The following is a 15530-nucleotide window of genomic DNA, read 5'->3' as shown; positions in this document are numbered from 1 at the left end:
TCCTTTCCCTCTCCGTGATAACTCCAGCTTGTGTCAAGTTGACACACAAAACCAGCGAGTACACTTAGATAATTAAGAGGACATATAATATTTGCATACATGTCTGTACCTTCAAGTGATTGTTTCTCTTGAGAACTGGAAGTTATGCACACATACACACACATGTAATATTCAAACCACACACAGCAGCTGAGTGAAAAAGCACACCTTCTGGTTGATTAAAATCTGCACATCTTTTTTTTTAAGACAGATGTAACAGAGCTCTCAGGGCCCATGAATGAATAGCAGGAACACTCACTCATTCATGGGGGTGGAGGTTGAAGATCTCCTACCCAAGAGTTCACCAGAATCCTCAGGTAGCAGACCCGGTGACAGGCCTATATATTTTTCTCTTGGAAATTCTTTGCTGGAATTGTTAATGACTACACATGAAGAGATCTGGTGAACACACCCTGCTAGCACCACACATAAGTCACTGTTAATAGTAACTTTGGGGTCAACAACCAGTAGCAACAAGCGCTCGCACACACACACACACACACACACACACACACACACACACACACACACACACACACAAAGGGAGGGAGAGGGAGAGAGAGAACAGGTGAAGACATGTTTTCTGGACCACAGTTTTGTTTGGTTTTGTTGTTGTTGTTGTTACTATAAGCCCTGGATAAATATGAACATTTCCTTCTCACCTGAAAGTAAAGATTCCTCCTTATCTTTTCTCTTCATTCTTTCTCTTCATCTCTATTTTCTTTCTCTTCTTTCTCTACTTTGAGTCAAACAATTAATGTTGCAACATTTTAAAAGAATGTAGTATTCAAGTTAACTAGTTAGCAATTTTTCATGCCAGTAAAATAATCTCCAGTTTTTCAAACTATAACACCTACTCATACGATAACTGCTAAACAAATGTCATTGGACATAAACTCTTACCTCAGGGTCAGTCCGCTGCTAATCTTATTTCGTATTATTTAGAAAAAGAGACACAGAAAATATGGTGGTTTTTGCTCAGTAAAATTTTATTGGTTCCATACAAACTTGAGAAGAAATTGGGAGATCTAGGACTAATGAGGGGATTCTATCATCTTCGAGGTCATTGTTGTTCACTCTCTTCCCAGCACAGGACACCATGTGAGAGGAACATCTCTCACTGGATGGTGTGCCAGTTTGCACATCACTGAAATTATAGCCTGTTTGCCCCAATAGAGGAATATGAGCAACATTAGTTGTGAGACTGTCTATGAAACATACTTGGCTCCTAGGTGAACAAGTGTCTAGCTAGAAGTTAGTGGCTTTTATAGCCAGAGTTTTCACTTGACCCTGAGGATATGTTACAAAGATCTCCAGGGATGTATGAGACCATAGATAGAATCAAACCTAATATTTATTATACTTTCTATATGCATATATATGTGTATGGAAATATACATGCATATATATGTGTGTGTATGTTTGTGCATGTAAATATATGTACATACACATATGAAAAATACAGTATTTTCATATATATGGAATATATATGTATATTGTATTTACATACAAACACACATGCGTACACACAAATTTGATCAATGAATTGGGCAGAATACAAATTAGCAATAATAGCTAATCTGTTATAATGGAATCTTGTGAGCACAACTAGATATCATTGTTAATCTGTACTTAACCTTGCTTCCAAATCCCTTGTAGCTTTACATTTTTCCTTGATGTAAGTCTTTTACAGCTTCCTTCTGCAATGGCACATGGTGCCCCTCCTGTGGTCCTGGAAGTAAATTAAGGGTGACTTAATTACAAGTGCAGTGAGGCCACGGCTGGGGCTTTGAGAATGAGTGAGTTGCAAAGTAACCAGAGTGCATCCATTAGATAAGGGGATCCCTCCACAATAGGGCAGGGGCAGTCAAAGTGGTGCAAAGTGACTCTAACATGGCATTCAGAATAGCAAATAACGTAAACTGTAGGAATTCTTTATTCCTGAAAACTGCCATTTTATATCTCTTTTTTATGGCTATGGATAGAGTGGGAAGGAGCAGAAACATGTTTTGGGGTGGCAATAAGGGACTTTAACACAGCACAAAGGAACAAAGAGCATATATTAGAATAGCGTCTAGAGAAGAAACTAGACTTTGTTCTAATATTTCACATAGAAGCAAAAACTAATGCAAAAATATGTAACCACATATTCCAAAATGAGAAATGCCTCAAAGATTATATGCGATGTGCATATATAAAATAACATGTAGTTATATAATTTTATATTTGTTAGTTTGAGAATCTGACCAGATCCAGGCCAGTCTGCAAAAGGAGCAAGGTAGAGTTAACATGGATGGGGTAATATTGTCATAGATTTTAAATTAAAAGGGGGGATGCTATCTTTCAAAAAGGCAGCTTCTACTGTCTTAGAGATGAAGACAACGATCCACATTGTATGAAAAATAAAAAGTCTCATGCACAGATCCCTGCTTTAGTTTCCACAGCTGCCAGTCATGGTAGTTAGTGCTCTGAAGATTTTGTCATCAATCCTGAAAACACTGAAATCAAATAATTCAGGCTGCCAGGATCTGCTGTGTATAGTGATCAGTGAGGATAGAATGAACCGCCAGGATACAGTGAGCAGCCAGGGTACAGTGAGCAGCCAGGGTGCAGTGAGCAGTCAGGGTGCAGTGAGCAGCCAGGGTGCAGTGAGAAGTTAGGGTGCAGTGAGTAGACAGGGTGCAGTGAGAAGTTAGGGTGCAGTGAGAAGTTAGGGTGCAATGAACAGCCAGGGTGCAGTGAGTAGCCAGGGTACAGTGAGCAGCCAGGGTGCAGTGGGCAGTCAGGGTGCAGTGAGCAGCCAGGGTGCAGTGAGCAGCCAGGGTGCAGTGAGCAGTCAGGGTGCAGTGAACAGTCAGGGTGCAGTGAGCAGCCAGGGTGCAATGAACAGCCAGGGTACAGTGAGCAGCCAGGGTGCAGTGAGTAGCCAGGGTGCAGTGAGAAGTTAGGGTGCAGTGAGCAGCCAGGGTGCAGTGAGCAGCCAGGATGCAGTGAGCAGCCAGGGTGCAGTGAGTAGACAGGGTGCAGTGAGCAGCCAGGGTGCAGTGAGCAGCCAGGGTGCAGTGAGCAGCCAGAGTGCAGTGAGTAGACAGGGTGTAGTGAGCAGCCAGGGTGCAGTGAGAAGTTAGGGTGCAGTGAGAAGTTAGGGTGCAGTGAGAAGTTAGGGTTCAATGAACAGCCAGGGTGCAGTGAGTAGCCAGGGTGCAGTGAGAAGTTAGGGTGCAGTGAGAAGTTAGGGTGCAATGAACAGCCAGGGTGCAGTGAGTAGACAGGGTGTAGTGAGCAGCCAGGGTGCAGTGAGTAGACAGGGTGCAGTGAGCAGCCAGGGTGCAGTGAGTAGCCAGGGTGCAGTGAGCAGCCAGGGTGTAGTGAGCAGCCAGGGTGCAGTGAGAAGTTAGGGTGCAGTGAGAAGTTAGGGTGCAATGAACAGACAGGGTGCAGTGAGTAGCCAGGGTGCAGTGAGAAGTTAGGGTGCAGTGAGAAGTTAGGGTGCAATGAACAGCCAGGGTGCAGTGAGTAGACAGGGTGTAGTGAGCAGCCAGGGTGCAGTGAGTAGACAGGGTGCAGTGAGCAGCCAGGGTGCAGTGAGTAGCCAGGGTGCAGTGAGCAGCCAGGGTGTAGTGAGCAGCCAGGGTGCAGTGAGAAGTTAGGGTGCAGTGAGAAGTTAGGGTGCAATGAACAGACAGGGTGCAGTGAGTAGCCAGGGTGCAGTGAGAAGTTAGGGTGCAGTGAGCAGCCAGGGTGCAGTGGGCAGTCAGGGTGTAGTGGGCAGTCAGGGTGCAGTGAGTAGACAGGGTGCAGTGAGCAGCCAGGGTGCAGTGAGCAGCCAGGGTGCAGTGGGCAGTCAGGGTGCAGTGGGCAGTCAGGGTGCAGTGGGCAGTCAGGGTGCAGTGAGCAGCCAGGGTGCAATGAACAGCCAGGGTGCAGTGAATAGCCAGGGTGCAGTGAGTAGCCAGGGTGCAGTGAGCAGCCTGGGTACAGTGAGCATCCAGGGTGCAGTGAGAAGTTAGGGTGCAGTGAGAAGTTAGGGTGCAGTGAGCAGTTAGGGTGCAGTGAGCAGCCAGGGTGCAGTGAGCAGTTAGGGTGCAGTGAACAGTCAGGGTGCAGTGAGAAGTTAGGGTGCAGTGAGCAGTTAGGGTGCAGTGAGCAGCCAGGGTGCAGTGAGCAGTTAGGGTGCAGTGAGCAGCCAGGGTGCAGTGAGAAGTTAGGGTGCAGTGAGCAGTTAGGGTGCAGTGAGCAGCCAGGGTGCAGTGAGCAGCCAGGGTGCAGTGAGCAGTTAGGGTGCAGTGAGAACTTAGGGTACAATGAACAGCCAGGGTGCAGTGAGCAGCCAGGGTGCAGTGAACAGCCAGGATGCAGTGAGCTGTCAAGATACAGTGAACAGTCAGGAAGCAAAGAGAAGTCATAACCAGTTAATTATTCTCCAGAATATGACTTTCTATGTGTGTAGACTAATCTACTTGACTGAGGCTTTAGGGAGTAACACTGAATTATTTCAAATAAGAGAATGTCCCCTCAAGGCTAAAGCCAGGAAATGCTGTGTGTATTTCTGTCTTGCACTTCTCCTGCCTTGTAGACTTAAGAATTAAGTAGCACACCAGCTTGTCCCTGAACCTCCAGCCTCCCAGCCATCGCACAGCAGCAGATCGCCAACATTGACGGATGCACAGTTCAGTACCTCACTATAAATTATGTATTTGTATTTTTGTTGGTCTCTCTGCCTCTATCTCTTTGGTTGTCTTTCTGACTTTCTCTCTGTTGCTTTGTTTCTATATCCATTTTAATCCAGATTTCTGGATAATCCTAATTATATAACTCCCAAAATAAAATTTTAGATTGACTAAATAGATATTTGTGAAATATGCTATTATAAAAACATACTGGTTGATATATATTGTGTCAGTTGGTCTTAACAAACATGAACAATCATAACTTACAAAAATTAATATATTTGACTACCGAAAAAAGAAAATATACTGCACCCAAGTAATCATTAGAAGTGTCCTAAAGCTAATAAAAACTAGATGAAAACAAACAATTAGAATGATTAATATACTTAATATCTAAGAATTATTAATTAATAAGTAAGGTATGAAATATTAGTGAGGGAAGACATGGGATTTATGGAAAGAAGCTTCATATAGATAAAAACAAAAGAGTGGTAAAGATGAAAAGTTTACTCTCCAGCTGTGTGAGCTGTGATAATCTTTTTTTATACTTTCTTTTTATTATTAATCATTTTATTCATTTACATTTTAAATTATATCCCCCCTTCCCAGTTACCCCTCCACAAACTCCTCATTCCATGCCTCCTCTCCCCCATTCCCTTGTCTCTATGAGGGTGCTCCTTCACCTTCTCACCCACCTCTGCCTTAGGGCTCTATTACCCCCTACACTGGGGCATTTGACATACACTTTGTCTGAGTTTTAAATGAATGCCAATGTTCTGAAATGGTGTTTATTAATTGGTTTGAGGACCAATGACTCAATGAGTCTTTTGAAACTATGTCTTCTGGGAACAGTCAAGATGTAGGCAAAGAGTTGGGTATATTGGTAGATAGTCATGGCATTTATAATGACAGAAAACTGGAAGGAACTCAAAGAACTTGACACTGTGACTGTTAAATAAATCAGCAGAATTTCTAGAAAGGGAAAATTATTTAGTTCATGCCTTGAGAAATATGAATGATAGAAAAGAATGAGGTAAAAGTAGTATTAATTGAATTTTCTCCTTAAAATCAGACTCCTTGGGTTAGGATTGAGATTTATATTGTCACCTCAAAATTTGAATGAAATTTACAGAGAACAAAACTGAGTAATAATTTATCCAAGTGTTGGAACACAGCAAAGAAACAAAGCATGCCAACTTAATATAGCCAGAAATATATTTTTCTCATATGCAACTAAAGCGTTTTCTCCTACATTCTTTTTAGCTGAGATTAGGTTAGAATTTTCTGGTTTATCATGTAGGTACAGAGGTTGCAACCTCTACTAAAATGTGATGGAAACATGTCTCTAGAATTGTTTATAAAATGACTCTTGAATGTAAGTTCTGCTTAATTTTAATACAGCAGGATGGATAAGCTTGTTTACTCTCTTACACGGTTGGGAGGCCAATGAACTCTTTTCCTCTTCTTAAATACCCACGATAACAGAGAAGAGACACACAGGAAGGGTAAGGTCTGAAAGAGAGGGGAGAGATGTCAGAGCAAAGCAAACATATGGCCCTTTTCATGGCTATGCTCCTTGGATACTGCAGACATGTACAACTCCCGGAGATCTGTACTGTAGCAATTCACACTGTCTAAAATCTTGGAATTCTTGATGCCCAATTACAAAGTTAAAGGTGGAAGCCTCTAAGACAATGTAGAAATCTAGTGAGCTTGGGTGTTGAGTAGGAATTACTGGGGGGGAGGGGCTGAATGGGCTTGGGTTGGTAGTAATTTACAATATAGAACTTAATGAACAAAAGTTAAGATGATATTTTCAGTAGTCATTCTCACTCCAGGCCTTCTACTTAGCTCACCAAGTCCAAGCTAGCAGAGAGTACACCGGTACCTGGCAACTTTTATAAATGCCCAAAGCCTTTTCTTTCTGTTTTCTATTATGCTGGGTAGCAGATCTCAGATGAACACCCCATTTCCAGCTGCTTGGGGAAGGTGTAATGGTTTGAGCAGGCTAATGGTCACTTTGTCAACCATCAGATAACCATTATTATCACTGCACTGAAGTCAGTCTGCTTGACAAGGTGCCCATGCAGTCCTTAGGAAAGCAGTTAACCCTTGCTGATACAGGCACTCCAGGTTAATGTGGGAAGCTAGTTAAGCGGGTGGTTATAGAGGTATAAAATAATGTGAGAACAGGACACAGGGCCTGGGGACTGTACTAAGTCACTGGGCCTCCTTTGTCAACTACCATTAGGAATGGTCACCTTAGTGGAGACTAATATTTCCAGCGATATTTCCATGGTCATAAGACCCCCCAGCTGCTTGTGATACAGAACCCGAACAGGGAAAATTCAAACCATGAGCCTGAAATTCCAGTAGTCCTACAGCCCTGTGGGGGATTGTTTAGAAAGCTGTTTGATCTACCCAGGTAGCCAGGAGAAGGGTGAGTGCAGATCAGTGTCTGATTAGCATAGATTTATCAGAATTCGGAGACAGGGTGAGTGAGGAGGCAGGGGGATGAGGGAACGCTGTCATCTAGGATTTCTGGAGGAATGAGACGCTGGGTGGAGTAGCAGAAGAAAGAAGAGCAAAGTGCTCATGGCTAGACGTTCATTGTATGCAAAGCCCAGAAGTGAAGCTGAGGGTAAAAGGAGGAATACAGTTAGAGAGCTGCTGTCTAAAAACAGAGGAACAGAGACTAGGCCGGTCAGATTCCAGGTCACCAGAGTTTGTGTTATTCCAGCCTCTCCCCTAAGAGCTTAGAGGACTAAGATACCTCTCGTTCTTCGAAACTCAACGCTCTCATCCTTGGTTGGTGTTACTCGTCTCGTTTTTCATACTCCTTCTTCACGTCGTCTATTCGCTTTGAAACCAGCAGCAATATGTAACCATGGTGTGTTACTGGGAAGTGTCTATAAATTTTACGGGTACTTTGAAAGCCTTTTCTAAAACGTGTCTGAGATGCGGTTATGCAGCACAAACTGTTGATCTGTTTTGGGCTGCTTCCTCCGGAGAGGAGGCCCTCTCTCTGCCCATGCCTCGGACCCACACCTGTCTTCACAGGCCTCCATTAAACATGGCGCTGCTTTCCCGTACATTCAAGATCTTCTCTGCACTTCAGTGTTTAACCACGTTCAGGGTTTGAGTGTCTGTGTGCCCTTAAAGAGTAGGAGGTTAAAAATAAATACCTTCCACCATCTTGGGCTGTTGATATTGCTTTTATAGATCCAGATTTCCCGCGTAAGAGCGCTCCCAATGCCTGTGAGCCACCACTTCGCTAAGTGTGTTTGCAATGTCACCCTTAATATTGTTGCAAGATTCGCTGGCCACTTATCTCACTTGACATCTCTGGACCAATTCATAGCTCCTCACTCACCCACTTCCTTGGCTTCAGTTCTATTAATATGCTAATGATGCCCCGAGTCCTTTGCCTGCTCAACCTCTCCTGAATTGCAGTCACATGTGTTTAAGAAAAATGCACAATTTTCCACGTGATTGGCTACTTTAATTAGAAATTGAAAAAGGTCATCATTAGAGGCCTGCATTTACATAGCCATCCTCTCTGGAAGCCTACAGGGTTGGTAAGACACTTGGAACCTTCTAAAATTCAGCTCACATCCAGCTGATATCAGTATTGCCTTATTTACTGTATCTCCTATTATAGATTCCCATTATAGATCTGTATTGATGAGGACAAGAGGGTCCATGATAACAAGCTTTGAATAGTACATTTTCATAAGGTAATTAAGGATTATTAGGGCAACTAATCTTCCTTTTCAACAAAGTACTTTAACAGAAACATGTATGTAAATAAGATTTTTTTTTTTTTTTTTTTTGGATTCACTAGCTGGCCATACATCAAATGTCCCCATTCTGTGATATTTTCTTACAATGCTGATAATAAACGTGCTCTTGGTTCCTTTCCTGTTGCTGTGACAATGCATTTTTACCAAAAATAACCTAGGAGCAGGAGCTTGTTCTTTGACTGATATCTGTCAGTGAGGGAAGTCAGGGTGAGAACTCCAGACTGGAACATGGACCAGAAAGCAGAGAGGAATGTTGCTCGCTGGCTTTCTCTCTTTGGCTCTTGTTCACGATGATTTCTTATACAACCCAGCCCCCACATGTTCAGGTTGGCACCATTCACAGTGTCCTGGGCCCCCTCACACTGAACAATAATCCAGCTAATTCTCAATAGAGACGGGCACAGGCTTGATAAGGCAGTCTCTCGATAGAGATTTCATTTATGATGACTCTTGGTTACCTATGACAAGTTAAAATAAAATAACCATGGCAAAAAGGATATGGGGTTTGGGAGTTGTTTCTGGTTGCATGATTTTATCATCACCATCATCATCATCACCATCGTCATTTCACTCATTAGTCTTAAATGTACGGTCAACTTAAAGATTATGTATCCTCAGCGAAAATTTAAAAATGTTTTTTTTTTTTTAAACGATTTTATTTTTCAAAACAAAGATAGATGTAAAGATTTTAAACATTTTTTGCTAAAAAAATGTTTAAACAAAATAAGATAACTGGAATTCCAACATCACCATCTCCAAAGAGGCCTATCTCCCATTTGCAATCATGAATCTTTGTATAAGATGCAAAGATAGTTGTATCTCTTTTCAATTTTACTTTGATTTGTTAGCTCAGCAGAGACTCTCTTCCAGTTTTTGTGGCATTTTACATTTAAATTTTTTAATATATACTTAAATTTAATTTAACATTCTAGTTATTTTAGTACTACAGCTCTAACCACAATGTTCATAATTGCTACTGTGGTCACTAACACTGTTTATATGTATACAATTCTAGACAACAAAAGTTCATAACTAAAGACACCTAAGATATCACACACATACAGGAACATTGTTGCCACTAACATCACTGGAAGCAAGACCGTGTAGTCAAAATTCTGGAATTTTAGTTTCTATGAAAATGCAAAATCATTATAAAAATGTGTTTTAATTTTAATCTCTGGTGTGCAGACATGGGGCTGCTTCTGAGTGTCCACAGTAGTGGACTGTGACTTGCCTAGTGCTCTAGCAGAGGTGTGATTTTACAAACTGCTGATTCTTTCTGCTACAGTGTGTGTGACATTTGGGATTCTGGATTTTTTTAGAGAGCACATAAATGCTCTCTAAAATGCTAGGGCCCAGAGAGATGGGGCAGATAGTTATTGGTCATCAGGGGCAGGGTTGGGGGTTGGTTGTGGTTTCTTAGTAACCATGCTCAAGGAAGTAGCAAAGAGAAAGAAATTAAGTTAAAGGATCTCCATTTGTCTCTATCTCCCCTCTCTTCTTTCTCTCCTATCCAGTGACAGAGAATAAAACTCATGGGTAAATGGTGGGAAAAAGAAGGACTCACAAAGTAGCAAAGATCAGCTATCAGCAAAGATGAAACAAAAGGAAAGAAATTAGAGAGAAAAATCTCTCTCTAATATCCTTCTATCTTACTCTTTCTCTCCTATCTCTGGATAGGGAGTGAAACCAGGAATAAACAATGTGAAAATAAGAACCAGAAAATTAGCAAAACACACTACAAGACAATTTACAGTAGAATTCCTTTGTTCTTTCTTAATATTAAAGCCCACTGTGAAAGGACACATTCATAAAGACCCACAGCTACTGCTCTCTTTTTGGTGAGATGGATCCAAAGAGTGAAATGTAAATTACACAAGTATCTTTAAGTTTTTTGAGTCAAGCAAAGCTTGAGTTCAGCAATAGAACCGTGTGCTTGTGCATGTGTTTTGTGTGCGTGTGTGTGCATGTGCACATGCATGTAAGCCAAAGGAGACAGTGGGTGAATCTCAGGGCTTGGAGCAACACTTCTAGGTATTCAATGATGGCCATCATTTTTATTGGCATCAGTATCTGTGATATATTTTTTAATCACCATAATCACCATGATCACATCATCTTAACTCATCAGTCACAGATATAAAATAATAACTATTCACTGCATGGCATCAGCGGATTTATAATTAATGTAGCACTAAATAACAACCTACTTATATATGTCAAAATAATTGTATGCTATGATAAGAGAAATCTGGAAAATATAGACACATTTTATACATAATTTGTACTGTCTTCTTTGAATTATTCCCCATGCACTCACTCTAATATCTGAGATCAGCTGAATTTAATTTCTCTCTAGAGCACATTAGCTTTCAAATCCTTCTTCACTATCAAAGCCACACATTTCTTAATTTTGATTGGTAAATACACTGATGCATATTACAATCTATTACTATCACAGACTTCCTTGAGGATTGATTATATATTCACATTTTGTATATGAGGATGCAAATCTAAGATATATATATATCTTAAGATATATATAAAATAATATATATATAAAATAATATATATATATATATATATATATATATATATATATATATATTAGTTTAATGAAATAGATTTTTGACTTGAGGAATTAATAAAAGGGCTACAACACTTCTATCTTAGTTACAGTTTCCATTGCTATGAAGAGACACCAAGGCCATGGCAACTTTTATAAAAAAAAACATTTCATTGAGGCTGGCTTACAGTTCCAGAAGTCCAGTCCATCACCATCATGGTGGGTAGTAGATTTTCCCTTCTGTAGATAAAATACATTTAAGAGGTTAAATTAACATAATATTATTTCAGAGTGTTTTTGTTTTCTAAGACTTACATTTAAAGAACCAGAATGATATGATTCTCCCAGAGTGCTTTGTATTCTCTGCACTGCTAAGGTAAAAATACTGGACGGATAAATGAGAGAATAGATATTTTTGGGGTAAAGGCATGTCTTCAAATCATCTTCTCTCGGATTTGTATCATCTTTTTGATTCCATTATTTTAGTCCTCAAACCTCCTGTTTCTGTCTTCAAGGTACTGAGATGGCAGGTGTGAGTCTTCACACTGAGAAACACTTTATTTCTTTAGTTACACAAGAGACTACCACCTTCTGTGATTACATAAAATAGAACAATTGCTCAACTCAGGTTCTTTTTCCCTTTCAAAATAGTCCTATACAATCTTTGTGTAAGAAATATTTTATTATGTATATACATATACATATGCGTGCGTGTAATTATATGTGATATATATAACAGAATAGGTGATACAAATAATCTTTAATTCCATAATCAAATGCCTAAGAAATATGTTATAATTTATTTAAATTTTATTTTATTTTATTTACTGTATTGATTACCAAAACATTTCTAAATTATATATATATATATATATATATATATATATATATATATATATGTATATATATATATAAAATACTTATAGAACATATATGTATGTGTATGCCTATGTATTGTAGTTGTTTTGATTCATTCTGATTTTGTTGTGTTCTATGTTTTATTTGACTTTTCTTCTGATACTGTTTTGCTTATTTCAGGCTATTTCTTCAAAGCATGTTACATTCCTTCCAGAATCCTTCTCTTTTAGTATAAGGATTTGCTGTCTTTAAATAAATTTATCACAATTCCTCTTGCTGCATGCCTGAGGTATTGGTGTCTTGGGTTCCCATTGTGATAATCTCAAGACATTTTTATATCCATCCCTTGTCTTTTCAGGAGACTATTGTTTAGGATCCAGGTATGTACAGATTCCCCAATTCCTCCAGTTGTTGACTTTTAATTCCACACAAGTGTAGTCTGAGACGACGGTTGGTATGACTTCAAGCTTCATAAGCATGTGGAGATGTGCACTTTGGCCTGACATCTGGACAGTGCTTCAAGTGCACTAGAGGAAGTAGATTTGTTATCTTTCTGAAACTCCCAAAATGTAAACATTCCTCCTTTTCTTAGTGATATCCTAGAAATCTTGTAGTCTGTCTTCATTCATTTTAATTCTGTTTGCATCACCTCAAAAGACTTCTCTTTAATTGGCTCTGGAGAAAACATTTAGAAAACCCCTTCTAAGGTTCAGGAAACACTGGGGAAAAGAATCAGAAAGATGTGAGAGCTAAAAAATAAGGACAAGTCATGAAAAATCTCATCTCCTGGCAGAGCACAGTTATTGCAGCCATGGACTAACAGGAGTTGTTGATGCTGCACTGGAGCTCTGCACAAATGGGTCAGCTCCATCTGATAAATATGTAATAAAAATTAGTGCATCTGAGGCTCAGGAAATATCACACAGACACACATGCACACACATGTGCACGAACATGCACTTCCACAGACATGCACACACAGAGACATGCACACACATGTGCACGTACATGCACACATACACAGAGACATGTATATGCATGGGGAGAGGCATCTGAGAAATTGATAGAAGCAGAAAGAGTGCTGTGAGATTGAATGTCCTAGACATGACAGGAAAGCTTCACCCATGACACCTCAACAATAAGGTTGTCTAAACAAGACCTGACTAGGTACTAAACCAATACACATGCCACACGGAAGAGGGCCTTTCTCATAGATAAACAACAATAGGCAATTTGATAATGCTGAGACCAGATAAATCGTCTATTCCAGGGACAATCCCCAGGATCAGTTATTTAAAACTGAAGTGCTCAGCCCTGAACTCATCATGTACATGCAAGTGATACTAAGCAGACTGAGCAGGTTCTGCTCATGTATTTAGCCAAGTCTTCTGCTACTGAACCACAATCACAAACTCTTAACTATTACCAAAACCAATGTGCGTAATAATTTCTGTGAGCCAGAGTCAACATTGCGCAGAGAGATATGTTCAGATCAACTCCCAGTGTCAGCAGGCTGATGCTCTTTGAAGACTTACAGTTTGGAGGGAAGAGAAACTGTTTCTGAAGGTTTTAATAGTAAATCTAGAGACCCCGCATGTCTATGTCATATATCAGCCAGATATTCATATGTCACCCAGATTATTTTCAGTTAATCATTCAATGAACATTTATTAAAAACCGATCATGTGCTGGGCATTCTAAAAGGTCCCAAGCATTCAGTGATTAATATTACCTTCTGAGGATGAATAAAATTTGTAAGAGCCAGCAGATCAGGTAGTTTGCTGTAAAACTGTGTTCCATTGTAGGTAGAACCTTTACCCTTAAAGTCTCACCTCTGAGACTGCTCAAACATGGGCTGTACAAAGACAAGGACAATAGACACGCCAAAGTAGAGAGAAAACCCAGGAAGCCCCAGTCATACATGAAAGGCTCCCACAAACATAATGGGATGCTGAGTGGGAGAAATAGTCTTCTGTAGGAAGGAACACATGTTCTGGTTATCAAATACTAAATATCAGTCCTGAAACATAGATATAGGAATGCTATACTTATATAGGAGATTATATTTATGTATTTAGGAATATATATGTATATATATACATTTAATAGCAATTAATAAAAAAAGAGGCTATAGATTTAAAAAAGGGGTGAGTTAAATGGAAGAATTTGGGGGAATGAAAAGGAAAATAGATATAATCATAAATGTTTTTATTTTTAATTTTATTTTCTTACTTATGTACTTTACATCTTCCTCCTAGTCACCCCCCCATTTTCTTTCTTTCCCCCTCTCTTCTCCACTGAATGGGTAGGAGACCCCTCAATATTCCTGATACTCTGGCACTTCAAGTCTCTGTGAGACTAGGCACTTTTTCTCCCACTGAGGCCAGACAAGGCAGCCCAGCTAAAGAACATATTCCATGTACAGACAAGATTTTGGGGGATAACCTTTGTTCCAGTTGTTCTGGACTCACATGAAGACCAAGCTACAAATCTGCTCTGTATGACTCATGTATGTTCTTTGGTTTGTGGTTCAGACTCCAAGTGCCCAAATGGTCCAGGTTATTTGACACTGTTTGTCTTTCTATAGAGTTCCAACCCTCTTCTGGTCTTGCAATTCTCCTATTCCTCAATAAGGACCCCAGGCTCCATCTCCTGTTTGGCTGTGGGTGTTGTCTGTATCTGTCCGAGTCAGCTGCTGTGTGGAACCTCTCAGAGGACAACATGCTCATGTTTGCAAACAGAGTATCATTAATAGTGTTAGGGATTGGTGCTTGCCCATAGGATGGGTCTCAGGTTGGGTCAGTTTATGGTTGACCATTCCTTCAGTCTCTAGTTTATCCCCCATGCCTGCATTTCTTGTAGACAGGATACATTTTGGGTTGAAAACTTTGTGGGTGAGTTGATGTTCTTATAGTTCCATTGGGGTTCCTACCTTGCTACAGGAAGTAGCATCTTCAGCTTCCATATCCCTAATGTAGTGAATTACAACTGAAAAATAAAAGAAATTAAAAAGCAGACCTCTTCTAGTGCCAGCACCTGCATATGAATCATGCTATTATTTTAAATGCCTTTCCTGGGGTCTCTCTTAGAGATACAAAATCTAAAATCTCAAGATGAGAATGAAAATTGCAGCAAATATTTATATTAAGTTTCATTGATCCATTATGAAAAAATAATTAAAATTCACTATCATAAATAAAGACAATTGGTATGCACCAAAGTAGCCTAAGGTAGACAGATGAAAGGTAATGTGCCATGACAAGGGTGAATAGGATTTAATTGGTTGTAGTTAGGTAACAAAAGTAAGATTTAACCAGCGATATGACTAGTACAGGAATCTCTACCAGTGTTCTTCAAAACATAGTACATATTTTCTAAGTAATAAACAAAGCCCAAGACATCTTCATGAAAACATATTCTTTAAACTATTTAGTTTTAGCTTATTCCTCTGTGCACATTCTGTTAATTTTCTATTTGCCAAAAATATAATTATAGAAGATTGATTGCATAATTTGGGATAACGCATACACATTTTAGATATTCTAGCCAGTTATTTTTTTTAGTGAATGAAACTTGATCAGTTAAAGCTCTCCC

Source organism: Micromys minutus (assembly GCF_963924665.1).
Source record: "Micromys minutus genome assembly, chromosome: 22".
Classification (NCBI taxonomy): Eukaryota; Metazoa; Chordata; class Mammalia; order Rodentia; family Muridae; genus Micromys; species Micromys minutus.
Note: the sequence above shows the minus strand (reverse complement) of the source record.